This window comes from Anomalospiza imberbis, chromosome 4, assembly GCF_031753505.1.
Source record: "Anomalospiza imberbis isolate Cuckoo-Finch-1a 21T00152 chromosome 4, ASM3175350v1, whole genome shotgun sequence".
NCBI classification, from domain to species: domain Eukaryota; kingdom Metazoa; phylum Chordata; class Aves; order Passeriformes; family Viduidae; genus Anomalospiza; species Anomalospiza imberbis.
Window position 1 is genome coordinate 22,150,946 of NC_089684.1, and position 17,360 is coordinate 22,168,305.

The window sequence follows — 17,360 nt, forward strand, 5'->3', positions numbered from 1 at the left end:
AGAAAGCCTGAATTCCTGTCAAAGAAATCAGTTTGCATCCCAGCAAAACAAAATGCAAGTTTTCTGCTAGGAATGGGCAAAGTTCCCAATTATGCTGCTGTCAGGCAAGCCTGGAGGTTTTATCTAGGCACAGAGAACTGCTTTCTTCCCAGGTATAGTAGAACTAAACTGTAAACCCATGTTGAACTGAGAAGTTACTGGTTTGTGCCTGAGTGTAAATTACTGTTTCGAAATGCTTTTGTTGATGTGATGCAATATGGTTTTTAAATGTATGTGCTGATATTGATATGGCAAACATCTTGACCTTTTCTACCTTTCTATCTTTCTGTCCATAAGCTGTGTGTGTTTGTAGCCTGCCCTCACAGCAGACCAACCCAGGCACCCCAGCTGTAAATCCACCTACCTGAGTCAGATGAGAACTGATGTAGCACTTCTAATTGCCCGAGTGCTGTGGCTGGCTGCAGAGTCACATTGGACCTGTTTGTGGATGAAAAAAGCTTTATTTAGTGAACTTAAAAATGTGTTCAATTTCAAACTGAATCACGCCAATGTCTAAAAGTTCTGATGGCAATCCCATTTCATTTCCTAGTAAAAAATGTTCTACAAAACCAGGATGCCTTATGATGGTAAATATAAACCAGAAAATGTACTCAGTAACCAAAAACCCAGTCCTCATTGAGGATGATTTGGATTATTTTAGGATAAAGCTTGGGAAGAAATAAAAAGTACCTTTCTTCCAAAGAACAGACAGCAAATGAAAATTAATGCTGCCTACGTAAGGCCATGTTGGCTCCCCTTTTGAAGATGAAACCTTTTTCCACTTACATGGGGGTGAGTTAGGGATAACTCCACTAAAATTAGTAGTCACAATAGTGCAGAAGCAAACTGAGGAAAAAATGAGGTTCTTTAAATGTCTACTTGAGTGTTACTAATGGGTGGCAGTAGCTGGCAAATGTCACTCTTAGCTTCCTATTTTCACTTTCAAATGTGTCAGTAGTGTCCTTGTTAAAATTGTACAGTTCTGTAGCTGAGGTTTGGATTAAGCTAAAATTATTAGGATTAGAAATAGTGCAAAACCAGAACCTCAGATCTGATCCTCTTTGAATTTCTATGGAAAGGAGTTTGGATTTAAATCCCCAGATGTGAACCCGCTTGCATGTTTAATTCTGGGTCAGTAGGAGTCTAAATTCCTCATCTGGTTTTGTGTGGGTGTAATCCTGCAGGAGCATTTGATTGTGGGATTTTGTGGGGTTTATGAATGAAAGTGAGAGAAAAAAAGAGACATTTCATGACTGGTGATGAGACTAGTTTAATATTCAAAGATATGAGGAAATAAAAGACAATTACTACACTAGTTCTTATAATTTGTTGGGAATACAAGACACGGGAGTAAAAGTGGAATAAGGTTTCTGTAAAGTCAGCACAATGGAACTTAACTTTTGGTTAGTTTCAGTCATATGATTAATATTGAAATCAGAAGTCAGAGTTTTGAGGGTTAACCGCTTTAGTTCTCACCGTTCAAATCTAAACAAAATATTAACATAAATTAATTTCAATTCTGTTACTTTACCCAAATCCAGAATTTGGGCTACTATGGAATGGTGCATTTAATTCAGCTGGAGAAGATAAAGAGTCCAGTTTCTTTAATTAGTTTACACTGGAGAAAGCATCTGGTCTGCTGACCTAGGAGGAATATTCTGGGCACAAAAGTATTACCTTGTGCAAGATGCAGCTACTATGCTCAGCATGTCAGCTGGTCCTAAATTACTAAACCCTTATTCAGCTTTTCCTTTGTGCATGTAGAATTGCTTTTTCAAGAAGTGAAGTTGGAGATCGCTTTGTCGATACTGTAATTAATTCGTGTGATTCTGCAAGAACATCTCTGTTGTGTGGTGGGTAAAATTATTGTGCATTCTCTTTCTCTTTCTCACAATTTCGGAAATCTGCATTTTCTCCTTGATGGGATAAAGCACATCTAGAAGCATTCCTTTCCCTCACTGCATCTCCCATCACTGACTAAAAACACTGCCATTATCCTGGAGCAGGAAGAATATTGGGTTGGATCAGCCATTTTGCTGCCTGTGTGTGTCTGTGAGATAAGGACACAGTATTCAGCCTTTGAAAAGATGTTCTTCCAAGTAGCTTCTGTCTGTGTCTCTGTGCCTTTCATTTATTAACTCTCACATGTGACACGTATGTCTAAAAGCCAATATGCTGTATTAGGGCTCAATCCCACACCATTGACGTCAGGGAGAGTTTTATCAATTACTTTAATGAGCATAGGATTAGGTCTTTGTGATTACACAAAGAACCAATTATTGGATTTTTCTATGAACCTACATTAAAACCTCCTTACAAATGTGACTTGCAGGGTGGGAATCAGAGAAAACATTGTTTTTCTGTTTGAGTTTAAGCTCTACTTCAGTACTAAGCATATTGTATCTAGGTTTGAAATGCAGTGCATTGGCAGAAACAGACACATTTTGCCCTCTACTCCATCTCCCAGTAATAAGCCACTGCATGGTTTAATCTCTTCCTAGGCATGTCTTGCCCAAGGATCCAGTGTTTTCATAGTCTCTACATTAAAAAAAGACTTCTAGCATCTTGTAGAGTGAGACACTCCCTCAATATATTTTGTTTGATCTTTCCGTAATTCCACTGTCAAACAAGAAAGCAAACAATTTTTAAAAAACAACCACAAAAAAAAAAAAAAACCAAACAAAAAACCCCCACCCAACCAACTAAAAAAAAAAAAAAAAACAAAACACAAAACCAAAACAAACCAAACCAAAATATGAACCAAATCTAAGCTAGAAAAAGACCTGAGCCTGTGATTTATTGGTCTTGGGTTCATTCACAGTCTTGCAAGTATGCCAGCTGTGCTGTAATGACCTGGCCTACATTTTGCCCAACACAATGCTGCAGATGTTTTATTTTCCTTTTGTACCTAATCATTATTTATTATCTGAAATTATTATCAATCACTTCTTGTACAACCCCAAAGAGAGCAAGCACATCCTCCAAGCCTCATGATCTTTTATATCTGAAGCTCAAGGAGTACCTGACTTAATTTTAACATTCTGAAATCCATTAATCCACAGTGCAAGTGAATGTAATTTTCATATAACTATGGTCTCTGCATCAGTAATTTAGGCTTAAAATCAGAAACACTGAAAGCAAACAGCTGCCTCTGAGGCACAACTTGTGATGGAGTTGATGCACAGCTAATGTTTTATCTGTTACTCCACCATAAATTCACCCTGGCATTTCACTATGTTCTTGCACATCCACATAAAAAGATGGTTATAATGATCATTACTTTTTTTTGTCTTGTTTTTGGAAGTGCTCTGCACAAGGGAGACAGAAGATCCATCATGTTTTCTTGGAATAAAAGTTTATAGTATTATTATGCTGGAGTGATTGGAACGGAACCTTCCTGAGGCAGGCTATTTTTTATTTATTGGCATGATAAGAAAATACTATTTACAAGTTATAAAAATCACTAAAAGATGCAGTAACAGAATCTTACTGTTTCCTAGAGCATCCATTCTGTTCTTGATGGGGAACATATAGATCTTGTTTTAAGCTGAGGAAACATTAAATAAAAAGGCTTTGTACTTGGGATCATTAGGATTCAGTGCAAAGCTCCAGAGTAATCTCATGAAACTAGTGGTATGATCTAGGGGAGAGACACTGGCTTAGGAATCAGGAAGCTTGTGTTTCATTCTTAGCTATGTATCTTGCTTGATAGTTCAGGCCTCTTCATCTCAGCTCTTGGTAATGCCATTTTTCACTTGTTGTCTGTCTTCACTATGTAAACTGTAAAATTCTTGTGACTGGCATTATTCTTTCTTGGGCGTTTTTAAGGCACTTAGTGCAGTGGAGCTCTGTGGAGTAGATCAGGCGTTTTTAGATCTGTTCTACCACAAAAATAAAAGAGCCTCCTCTTTAACTGGACAAAAGGAACAACATGACGATGTCAGAAAAATAAAGGAAGGAAACTCATACCTGAATTGGTGATACAAATCTGAAATAGAACAAAGTTTTCTTTATTAACCTAGGTGGTTCTAATGGAGGAATTAGACAGAAATTATTCATGAAGTGAATGAAGCCAATTTATCATAGCTCAGAATATCCATAAGTCTATTTGTGCTTTTCTCTAGCTGCTGAAATATGTTACTTAGGTTCACGCCTGTTGTTCATCTATGGGTTAATGAGAAATTAGCCCAAATGAAAAATAAGCCCAAATAATTTGGTTTGGCTGCAAGAGATCAGACAGGATTCCTGATACCACCTCAGTTATTTTCTCCAGCAAGCCCACCAGCCCCTCTGGTGTCAGCATGCTGTCCTTCACAGACAAAATCTGGTGCCCTGAAATACCTCAAGCTGCTATTGAAGAATTGCTTTTGTATTTCTTTTCCAAAAGTAGTTTCATGTAGCAAATAGTTTTGATCACATACAAAAATGAGGCAGAAATGTAGCTGAAGGTGATTGACTTGGGACTGTAACTATTCAAATGAAAGCATTCTTCATTGTTTTGATACCTCTAGATTTCACAATTTCACAATATCTTAGCTGAAGAACTTGTTCCATTGACAAACAAGTAGAGTTACTTGTGTCCTCCTGTGCTTTACTGATGTTTTCTTCCTTCTCTTTGTTTGTTTTAATTTTTCCTTTGATTATCTCAGTATATTTTTGTTTTGGTATTCTTGCAATTTCCCTCATAACATCAATTTGTGCATTTATAAATTTTACCATTAATCTCTGGTGTTAAGACATCATTGTTTTCCAGAAGGAGGGCTAGATCTACTTGTGCTTTTAGCTACTTTGTGCTATTCTGCTGATGCAAAGCATCAACAAAGCCATCTTAATCAGTTAAGCCTGATTTATGATAATGAGAACTTGGCCTCTATGCTTCTTTTCTTGTTTCCCATCTTTTTTAGTATTCTTTATTTATTTATTCTTTTTTCTATTGTATTCTTGTTTTTCTTGAGAAGATTCCCTTATTCTTCCATAAAATGCAGCCAAGTGATTAAAGAGTATTCATGAGTTTGAAATAATTTCTACAGTTAATCAATAATGTATTCAATTAATATTTCTCTTCATTACTCAAACATCCCAATAACTACTGTATTCTTTTCTGTAAGGTTCTCTTGTCATATTCTACAAATTATTTTCTTACCTTCTTTCACAAAAATCTTCTTACTCTTTAAAACCACTAATGTAGAAGCAAAAACTATCCCAATAATCATAATCCCAGTAAGTCAATACAGATTCTCTATTTGCCAAATTAACAACTAATTTCTTACTGTCTGCAGTATAAAAATACTTATGGCAGAAATCTTTGCTTCCTATTTAAAAGCCAGTGCTAGCTAAATCCAGATCTTCAGAGCCCAAAGAGCTGATACAAAATCTTGGAAGTGCCTGAACTTGGTCTCAGATTTTGGTCAGTGAGAACCTGCTGGGGTGAGTGTCTGTGTGTGCATTCTGTGGGCACTCAAGCCACGAGGCACTCTCAAAGTCCCACTGGAGGCCAGGCAGTGCACTTCTGGTGGAGATGCCACCACCAGCAGTTGATGCCACCTCGGTGATGCCTTCAATCCCAGCCCACAGAGCATTTAACCAACACCTGGGATACCTCCATGCAGTGCTCTTCAGGGGATCTCAAGCACCGCAAGGACTATGTAAGAATACTGGTGTGCAAAGCATGTTGGGATAAAAGAGAAGGGATGATCTTCTTCAAAAGGCTCTCAGACTTCAGAATAATTATACAGAAACACTGATGATAGTAAAAGCCTAATGGATTGAATACATAACTGAGAGACAGCAATGTGAGCTCCTAGCTCTGCTCCACTGTGTATTTTTTATATTAAATTCTCAGCAGAGCAAGGAAAACTTCCCTCTTCAGCCAAGCACCCAAACCTTTCATTATATTATGATATACTCTTATTCTACAGTTATACTCAGCCCATAAGAGGTGGAATACCTTCAAAAGGCATGTTAAAAATGGTTCTTTTCTAAATCTGGAAAAACACACGATCTTATAGGAGAAGTATTCCTTGTGCAAACCATAGGATTCTGTATACATCTAGTGAATCTAGCCTTAATTATCCTAATTTTCAGTGGTACTTCGTTTTAAAGAACCACCAAGTTAAAGAAGAAAGGCACCTAGCTCTAGACTATTCTGTGGGTATAGGAATATCAAGAAGGAATTACCTTCACAGATCATGAAGATTACTGGTGTCCTTATCTTGGGACCAGTATAATGAACATTAGTGGTTCCTGAATTATTACTTCAAGGATGTTTTCCTTAGTGGTCAAGGTTGGATTCAGTAAAAATTTATTTCTTGGTGACTTTTTGAAAATAGGAATCTTTTCCAAAGTGCACTGATAAACATTCTTCTTTGTATGGATAACAGATGCCATTATAGGGACAATGATTCCATTATACTTATTTTTCTGCAACACCATCAGCTCTGATACCTTTTTTCCGACACAGTTTATCAGCCTCTTTATTCCAAGCCAGTGATCTATATCTGGAGCCATCTGAATGTTTCTTTTTATATTGTTTCTTTCTCATCATGACTCATAAAAATCACCATTACCATTTCTTTCATTATCCACCTATGCTGTGCAGCTTGCACACAAGATTTTGATGTACAGTGCAACCTTTTCTCACTTTTTTCTCTTTGTCCTTTCTGCACAGATTGCATCCATCAATATTAACATTTCAGGTCTCTGATTTATCTCATTACAGTTTTACATTACCAGCTAAGCCATAATTTCCTTCCTGTAATGTCACTTCAAGCTCATTTCCTATACACTCTGCATGTGTATATAGACAATTATGGGGTTTATTGCTTCCTTCCTACTGGCCTTGGATTTTCTACTTTGTCTTCATCTTCCAGCATTCAATATTTATAGAAAGAGCTCTGCACTGAGTTGTAACATCCCAGTCTAAGTTCACAGCTGCCTGAAATAGCATGGCAGCACTAGTGTCCTGTGTTTTCTTGTTCTCAGGTGGATTTTTAAATATGAATTGAACTGCCCACCCTTTCCACAAATATCAGGATGTGGCCGTGCTTCCAGTCCCACTGGAGTCCTGTATGTGAGTGAAAACTATGGCCCACCAGTTTAAGGCTCACTCATTTTGCCAAGCAGGAACAAGGGGGTTTGCACTGACTTTGTACTGATAATTTGTGAGCAGAAATTCCTCATAAACAGTGACTTCCCAGTGGTTTGAAAGGAAATAGGTTGCAAGAAGGACTCCTTTTACCCAGGACAGCAAACCTTTCACAAACCTGCTTTCACAAACCACATGCCCCGCTGAAGCTTCCTGTGAGAAAATCATTCTTAGCACCTTATGACTAGAAGGGCAAATGTGGCCCAACACCAGCTGGAGGCAGTGCCTAAGGGAATGAACAGCTCTCTCACACCTGGCGGCCTGGCATGGATAGACACACACAAAAGAGACCAGGTTATACTGGAGGACTCCACTTCTCTCCTACCTGGAGGCAATTCCAGCCATGCAGCTGGAGTAACCCACGTGTCCAGGCTGCCCTGATAAGGACGGCCTTTTAAACCTTGCCTTTATACTTTTGTCTTTGTAAAACTTAGGGCCTTCACATAGTCCCCGTCTTCAGCTGAACTGCCCCCCATGGACTGCACTGCCATAGCTCCACTCAATGAAAATAGAGGCTGAAAACTCTTGCAGACCCTCTCTTTCCCAAAAAGTGGAGGTGCTTGTATGTATTTCTTTGTCCGCTGGAGGGCAACATTGGCTTAAAAAAAAGAAAAAAAGTGTCTCCTGGTTACACGGTGAGTGAGGTGACACAGACACACACAGAGAAAACACGTAAGAAATTCCCAGGATGCTGCTTCACGGGCAGAAAAAATAAAATGTCTACTGCAATGCTAAGGAAGTATCTCAGACTGCAACGGAAATCAGTAATTATGGAATGGAGATGACAAGTGAAAAAAAGTTTGTAGAAACTTTTGTTCTCTCTCTAGAAATTCATTCACAGAGGGATGTAAATGCACTTTATTAATCTGAAGCAGGGCATTAGTTCTGTTGTCCGCAATCAGACTAGACCTTATATAGACAGCATTTTAGATATATAGTATTAAAACTTTGCTGTAGGCTAAGGACTCAGAAATGGTTCCATTCCTGAGACAAGCCATTCAAATCAAAGGGAAACTGTAGATGGGCTGCTACTATTCTTGGGAGGACCAAGAGGGAAAGGAGGGATATATGGCGGGCCCTGAAGAAGTAGACTCTTAGGATAGCAACGTTAAAAATGGAAAAGAGAGTCTGTAGCAAATCTGGTGGCAAGAAGAACTAAGCAAGAGTTTCTTTCTAAGAAGAAATTTGCAGGGGTGATTAGAGCCAGTAGTGGTCAAGAGTCCTCCTTGGATTGATGCAACAACTAGCCCAGAAGGGAATTTCTTCTGCTTTTGTCTGTCACTTCTTCTTATCTTTTATTCCTGCTGAGGGAGACGGCTTCTCTCGTCTATTACCTCTGCTGCCACAGTAGGATTGTTACTCCTCTCCCTCCAGACGGTGATGTAATGATGTCCCCAGAGAGCCGTGCCTGCAGGCAGCAGTGCGAGCCTGCTGAGCCTCTGCCGGTCGGGCTGTGTGCTCTGGGGCTGCAAACTGTGCTGCTGCCCACTCGGTACCTATTTCAGATACTCCTGCTGGGGCCCAAAGGGGAAACAACAGACTGCATGCCCACTTAGCAGCGGCATGCTGGTAAATGAATTGGTGTTAGAAGTACCTGAAGACACTTGCTAACAATAGCATGGCTTGTCAGAGGTTTATAATACGGTTTTATAATTGGATTTGAAAAAAGAGGCTAGATTCACACTGTGCTCTGTGGGAGCATCCTTTTGTGCTAGTCTGGGCTGCTGAAGAAGAGTGGGATGTGTGTGCACACTGGTTCAGGCGGCACTGGTTAGATAAGCAGCAGTTGTGCCTCATCTGCAGCCTCATTGATCCTGCTGCAGGGCTGCAGTGGCTGTGACGAGCACTGCTCAGGAGCCCAGAGACAAGGTGAGTATGTCAAGTCTCACATATGCTGTGTGAAAATCCATACTTGGCCTCTGCCTCCCTGTGCCTCATCTCACACCGGTTCTCTCGTCTGCTACAACCTGCAAGGCTCAGAGCTGCTCAAAGCCTTCCCAGGGGTGCTGTGCATGCAGGGACCTGCTGCTGCTTCCTGACTGCTGCCTCCCTGCTACACAGCCCCGCGCATGCCCTATCTGCAGCGCTGCACTGCCACACGCCTCCAACACCTCCCTGCATAGCCCCCGGCACTCAGAAATGGCAATATTCGGGGTAGGGCGAAACTAGAAACATTTCTGAGTGTGATGCTGGCTTAGCTGCTAAGCTAACATGCCCATTCACTTTGTCTAAAGAGCCCCTAATATCAGAAATGCCCGAACCTTTTGAATCTGTAAAAGCCACTCTCTTTCCTTAAGAATATCTAGCCATGTACCCTTCCACAGACAGCTCAGAAATTCTGTATTGGCAAGTGTTTTGCACAGTCAAAGCATGCCTTGTCCCATGTAGAAACCAGAAAAGGCCCCCAAAGTAATACAAGCAGATTTATCAAAATCTGACTATATCCTGTATTGACTCTTTACTCCATCTGTACTCCTTTGCATTCTTTATCTTTCATTTTGCAGACTGGAAAATGTAGAAATATATACCTTAAAGTTAAAAGCTCATGGTTTTCCCACTGATAAGGAAAGATCAATACACAAATCTAACGACTACCCTGCTGTTTTGGCTGTTCTGGAAAAGCAAAGTGAGCAAATTGCTCCATTCTGGCAAGAGAGGTGTCAGGACTCACGTCTGTGGGAACTCTAACATCCAGGAGTAGCATATTTGATAGGAAAATGTAGCAAAGAAACTACTTTTGGGACAAACAGATTTGGTACTTGAAAGGCTGAGTTCCCATTTGCTTGCCTGTTAGCAATTCACAACCTGTATAGGATTCTGAATGCTAAGTACTGCTTATCATCTCAGGACTGTCAGCAAGATATTCAGTCAATAAACACATCTGAACGCAGACTGTCAGGACAGATCTTCCCAGGGCAGAAAGCTCGTGGGAGGTTGCTGCTTGCTACAGGTGCCCACAGCCTTGTGCTCTGCAGAAATGTCATCGAAAGGGACATCCTCAAAGGAAGGTTTGACTTCTCCCACTGCCACTGGGGACTGAAGGTGCAAATGGTGCTGCCACAGAAGTGTGACTGCTGTTGCACTTCATTAAAAGCCCAGAGTTTGAGCAGCCAGTAACACTGTTTTCAAAGGAACCCTGAGAAAAAAAAATAACATTTGCTCTGAGGCTTTTTTTAAAAGGAGGGGGTAGCAAGCAACCCAAGGAGTTCCCCATGCCCTGCTTGTAAGCAGCGTGGGAATAGCACAACATACACAACTGATTTATGCTATCTGCTGCCAAACTGCTGTGGCTAATACTGAGCACGTCCACAGTATAATTTATGGTCAGGCTGTTTAATAGCCTATCCATAATGTTTGATCGTGTCATTACTGCTTAGAGGGACTAATGCACAGATATTTTGCTTCTGGAGCCAATACATTGGGCTCTTCAGATTTGCATGCATAATAATTCTCTGGGCTAATAGCTGCCAACATATATTTATTCCAATAATACTTTCTGTTTACTGTTCTGCAGTTCCACAGCAATACAAAGATTGATTGATCTGTTCAACTACTGTGGCAATTTCCTCAAAAATCAGAAGCCTAAAAACAAATGTTATCATAAACAGGGCCAGGATCTTTAGTTAATAACGGACTACTGTGAAATAGCACCTTAATTTATTATACTTCTCAATTTCTTCTTACTCATACTCTTTTGCTTATGGCTGAAGTAAAAACATACCATCAGGAGTCTCAAATCTGCTCTTTTGCTCCCCTCAAAGCCCAGTGTACATCACATAGTGCAAGTGCCCAAGAAGAGTTCCCAAAGCTAACTGAAAAAAAGACCCAGGGCTGTCAGGGCCAGGATTCATCTGGGAAGGAGGGAGCAGATGGTGAGAAGATCCTTCCATATCCCTCTTCCTCCCCACCTCCATCAGCACTCTTGTCTCCAGCATAACCTTTTTGTTATCTGCCTTGGATGTGGCAAAGCTTTGTAGTTTCAGCCAACTCTTTCAAGGGGGCTCAGGGGGACAGAAACCAGTGAAGCCAGAAGGGGCAACCAAAGTGACAGCTGCCGCAGCCTTTCATGTCACAGTTTTACAGACTCCAGAGGGGAAACATCTCATAAAGTATAACCATGTATGTATATGTCCAGAAGGTTTGGGGCTGTTTGTGTTCCAGGCAAGATATTCTCATCTTCTTTAGCAACAGATGAAAACAGAATGAATTTACAGAAGCTGTAACAAACAGAAAGTCATCTCATGCTTTGCTCTGGTGCCAAAATGCATGACAAGGCCAGTAAGGGATAGAGACACACAACCCTATTCCTGAAGGAAGTCCGTTTCAATTAACACTGGTTCTTATTTCAGGTCTGCACAGATGCCTCATGAAATTATATGCAATTCCTTTAAAAAGTAGATTATGCTGCATGTAATCAAAAGAGTAATTTAAAAATGCTATGTGTACTCTGGGAGGAATTCCTTACTTTCCATTTGAAACTTACTTCTTGCCGGCACTCATCCCCATACGGGCCACCAATTGCTGGCGTTGGTGCTTGGCATCAATTGACAGTGGATGGGAACTGACTGTCACTGTTAGTTTATTGTCTTACTGTAAGACTTTCATATCTTCTCTCTGTGAGCTCTCACAGGCAAGTCTCATTCTTCCACACAGCTGGCTGACTCCTACCTGTCCCTATCACTACTGCCTGACCCTTTCTGTCCCTAGCAGCACACACCGACCCTTACTGACCCTAACATGAACACCTGACCCTTTCTGTCCTAGCAGCACATACCTACCCTTACTGACCCTAACATGAACCCCTGACCCTTTCTGTCCTAGCAGCACATACCAACCCTTACTGTCACTAACATGAACACCTGACCCTTTCTGTCCCTAGCAGCACATACTAACCCTTACTGTCCCTAACATGAACACCTGACCCTTTCTGTCCCTAGCAGCACATACCAACCCTTACTGTCCCTAACATGAACCCCTGACCCTTTCTGTCCCTAGCAGCACATACCAACCCTTACTGACCCTAACATGAACACCTGACCCTAACATGAACACCTGACCCTAACATGAACACCTGACCCTTGCTCCTTGCAGCAGCACAACCAACTGACTCCAACTCACCTCTCGACCAGCTAACCCACCCTTTTATAACACCCATCCTTACTGGACCATCCTTATTGGACACAGCTGTGCCCTATTCAGGGCAGGCTGGTTCCTACTCTTTGGTAATTAGTACAGCTACAACTCCTCAGGGGCAAGATTGCCTTCAGCACTATCTCTATTCTCTCACAATCCATCCTCCCACAACTTCTATCCAGTTCAGATATGGTGGATGCATGTCACTTATAGAACAAAACCTTTTTCATTTTTAGTTTTCACTGGAAAAATTAGAAGGTTTTTAAGAGGACACAGAGCTATTTTTTGTATTAATTTTACACAGAACAAATCTGTTTGCCATAATGCCTACTTCTTTTTCACATCATTCATTACACAGTGGGACAACAATGACTGAAGTGTCCCCTGCCTCAGGCAGAAATTGACAAGGCATATATCTGCTGAAGCCAAGCAAACAGTGATCCTCAAAAGTCCTCACTGGTAGAAACACTAGTTCTATGTGCAATATAATCAATTACTGTACTTAAAACTAGACTCAGACGTTTTGTCAAATACCACACTGGAGGTCTCTTTAGCAGTTTTGTCTGTAAGCCTCAGTTTCTAAGTGCACTTTTGTCTGGGTGATGCATTTAGACTTTTTTTTCTTTTTCAAGGCAAGAGTTATTAAGAGGATAAACTGATTATATCTTTCCTAACATCCTGTGGCTGTCACCAGTGATCACAATGCTGAACCAGAGGGCTTTGAGTCAATTCTGCACAACAGACCACTGTGTGCCTGACACCCATAGTAGGGGTACCTAAGTGGGGATATGATATAGATTGAAATATTTTTACATTTCCAAGTGCACTGTCTTTTACAGATAACTTAACATTGGCATTTCATCCCCAAGGTTACGTGCAGGCAGAGGGAAAGCTTCGTGGACAGCAAGGTACTGGCAAGGACACACTGTGTGCCCTCCAAGGCTTTCCCATTTGCTTGCCTTGGAGTTCTTTTTGTGTGACCCTTTCCTTTATGACTGAAATGAAACAAATTCATTTGTGAGAGTCAAAAAACATAGGTGAAGGAACCAGGTTTTTGAAGAAGCATACACTTCAAACATACATTTCTCCAGCAGCATCAGAGGAAAAATTAAACATAAAAGCTGCCTTCTTTTTCTGAAGCTTCATTTTGCTGTGTAAGCCTCTATTTAAAAAGTAAGTGCTAGGCTACATTCATGGAGCAGGGAGGAGAGATTGAACATACTGTTTTCTGCTCCTTCTAACAGTTTATTTTTCTGTGATATAGTGAGTAGGGTGATGGGTTTTCAGAAGGTTTCTAGCTGCTCCTGCACTTCCTTCTGTCTGAGCCTAGTGTCTTTTTTGGAGGCACCCCAACTGTTCCCCAAGTGTTCTTTCAGGCCCCACGCTCTCACTGCCACCCTGGCTCTTTTGTGAAAAACGCAACCCTTCCCAGCCACCATGGGGATGTCCCTGAACCTCCATCCTGCTCAGCATGACATCTCTCCCATGGCCTGAGGGGCAGGATAACAAACCTGATGTATTTTGAAGCACGGTTATTAGGACCTCTGATCTTTACAACACACCTTTTAAAATGCACCAGAAGATCTACACTCTATAGGACAAAATCAGGGGTTTCCTTGATGTTTGCTTTCCTATGCAAACACAGGCTGTTGACTCTCCCTCTCAACAGTGGCTTTAGTGGAGCAATGACTGTGATGGATTATTACAGAGTAATGGGATTGTACTGCCCCTGAAGAGAGCTCCATCTCACCTTCACTGCTGATTTGGAACAAGTGAAACAAGATTTTCCTGGGCTGTAGCTCACTCAGCATGAAATCACCCACCAAGTTCAACAAGCAACAGCCAGCAAGACTTTCTGCACCCTCAACAAAACTCTTCCTGGTTCTTCATTGTGCAACAGCTTCTCCATGCAGAATACAGCTAGTATTTTTTTGAACTAATTTTATGAATTTAAGTACACTTACAAAATACATTCACATACAAAACAAAACCCACCACACTGACCTATGCCAACTTATGATGCCTACTTTGTACAAAGAAAACCCCCAAAAGTAGATGCTTTCCTCTTTGTCTCATTATTTATCTATGCAAATGTTTAGTTAGAATAAAAATGTTTCGTTAGAATAAACATAACAAAAATGAATTAAATATAGTTTTGGGAAATACACTGGTGTTTATCACTACTAAGAGTTTTCTGGATGCTGTGTGGGGAGTTTGTATGAAATTACCATTATCCTCCCCTCCTGAGACTAAAATTTTGAGTAACTTATTTTTTGGATCCCAGAGGAATGAACGACACTCAGGCAGAAGTAGTCATGAAGCAGACTAATTCTATTCCCTCCATGAGTAATACACTCAATTTCAAAATGATTGCTAATATTTTGTATTTCAGAGGTTTGTATTTCCCTCCCAAATGAGATCATTACTAGATTTAAGAACAACACAAATATCTTTTCTTAAATGTTCAGCTATCATTGTAGCAACTTTAAAAAAAATGGCACTTAGTCATCAGCTGAATTCAGTTAGCAATATTAATTGGAAGTGTCACTGATTTTTCTCACTTACACAGTCAAATGACTGGAGTGAAAAAACACCTAGGAGGCATTGCAAGACTGAAGGTGCCATTTCAGATCAGAAATGATGGAAACACAACACTGGGGTTTAAGTTTCACTTGGCAAATGTTTGACGTACACTACAGTCTTGCTCAAAGAGAGGCATCTAAGAGAAATAGTGGTAATAACTAAAGCAAAATATCTTCTGCAAATGCTTGTGCCGAAGTTTTGCACTGACTCTCAGAGATGGTCTACCAAGGGTATAGGGTGAGCTAGTCTTGGTTTAATGGTTCCAGTTCTCTGTGGGAGTCAACTACAGGATGCATAGCAGAACACAAAATGAGTTCCCTGAAATGGGGAGGGCTGTGTGATGCCAAGCACACCCTCCTGTTCTGATAGCGTGAGAGATCCCCTTCCCCACGCCAGGCTGGCTCCCCACCGCTCCCGCTGGTCGCTGCTCGGGAATCGAGGCAGCACACCCTCGGCTAATAACAGCCACAAGACTCCACTGAGTGCAGAGATGCTGGAAAAAAGGGCAGCAGTGAATAAATGCCTGAAGTCCAAGGGAAAACAAACATTGCGCTTTCCTCACAATAAGTGCCCTGGCTGTTCCTGATGGGCGTCAGGCTGTCAGTTCTGCAGAGCAGCCTGGCCAGAGCCCTGCTTCAGGGCAATGGCCACACAGCCCTGACACAGGCCATGTCCTAAACCCTCCGTGTTTTCCCTGCTGCTCTGGTGGCATGTGAGTGGGCTCACGGTAAGCACAGGCAGCAAAGCCTCTGTCTTCTGCCCCAAGAGGTGGGGAAAAGGCCCTGCTTTATGGAGACAGCCAGTGGCAGTGTTCCCCTGCCTACAGGGCTGGGGTTTTTAAAATCAGAGACAGGGAAGGCAAAGCAGGGGTCTAAACAAAAGTGTTTGCTCTCTGTCTGGAGATTCCAGAAATAATTTAGGGCAATAAACATGGCCACAGAAGTTGCAATTTCTGAATATAATTTTTTTTTTAAATATTCATGGCTCTATTCACAATGTATTCATGCACCCACAGATCTTGAGCGGTACCAAAACAGGATTTTACTTTGCTTGTCATGTTGATGCAGACATGCAAGCAGATAAAAAGCAAAAGGAGACTAAACTGTCAGTAGATGACCAGCTCTGTTTATCTTTGTCTGTTACTCAGAATTATAGGGAAATATCTTGCATTTAGAATGTTTTCACTACTTTTAGTTAGCAGAAAACAAAGGTAGGAGACTAACTGCTTTCAAAGGCAAGAAGCAAGCCTTTAAGCACTGTGCTATACTTGCCAGGAAACTGTGTTGCCTGCTTTGAACTTATGTACTCCTCCACTGTTTTCTTAATTTTAATCATAACATTAAGAAACATTTTTCCCAGATCTTATTAAATACTTAAATAATAAGATCAGTAAGTCCCTGCACATATTTGACATGCATATTGGAAGATTAAATTTACAGGACTTCACTCTCACTGTACTTATATCTCTCTTACTCCACTCCTAATACCGGGTGCATAGCGTATTCCTCAGGCATTTATTTCCTTAGGGCTCAGGAAGTACACACAGGACAATAATTCCTTCAGCAAGTGCTGGGTTAAGGGTAGATGTCCTGTTCAAATGACCAGTTGCACTGGGCTGCAAAGTCCTTGTACTAGAGGAATTGCAGTCACTTAATTTAGCTTGAGCCATTCAAGCGAGCATATACTGAATTCCTGCACTATGGTGGCCCTTGCTCTGACCTAGCAGCTTTGTCTCTGCTGAGCTGCAGAAACAGATCCCATCCCATAGAATAAATGGTTAAAGTCCCAGCAGAGGATTTTCAGGAAAAGCCATCCCAACCCTGTTTATTTATACCACAACTTCTTCCACTGACCACCTGTAGCCAGGTGAGTGAGAGCAGAACCCAACTCTTTAACAGCGTTTGTTACCATCAGCAAAGCAAGTAAACAAGAAGTGTTTTCTTGTAAACAAGAGTTGCCAAATCACTCTTGCTATCTTAATATCACCCTAGATTAATTAAATTAGAACTACCCCTCTTCTACTGAAACTCCTAAAGACAAAAGGTACTTAATTTGTTCCTGCTCTGTTGACTGTGAAGGAAGGACAAACTTCAAGAGAGTTAAATACAAGGTATGGAGCAGTGACCCATTGTTTTGATAGATGAGATCTGTGACGTGTTTATAAATACGTTTAAAATAACACATGCATTATAGAAACGGAATGTACAAAATAAGTCAACTTGTATGCTTGACTGTCTTTACTCTTTGAAAATAGTGCTAGTGGGTTTTTTTGAAGTGTTTTTTTTTTCATTTACCTTCATTTGCTTCTGTTTTACAAATTTAGTTCTTGAAAGTTTGAAAACTGTGGGAAACCTATGAAAGGCCATACTGAACTACCCAGGAGGCTGGAGGACAAAAAAGAAAGGAAAATCTTCCAAGGTATATAATCAAAATATATTGTTTTAAGCATTTTGTTAATGCC

General features: G+C 40.9%; 1 long non-coding RNA gene across 1 annotated transcript; it reads left to right on the forward strand.

Moving 5' to 3' along the window:
- Positions 1 to 19: 19 nt before the first annotated feature.
- On the forward strand, positions 20 to 15,081 carry LOC137472412 (uncharacterized). Its single transcript, XR_010998168.1, has 2 exons — positions 20 to 152; positions 14,886 to 15,081. It is a non-coding gene; the product is annotated as an uncharacterized lncRNA (long non-coding RNA).
- The last annotated feature ends 2,279 nt before the right edge of the window (positions 15,082 to 17,360 follow it).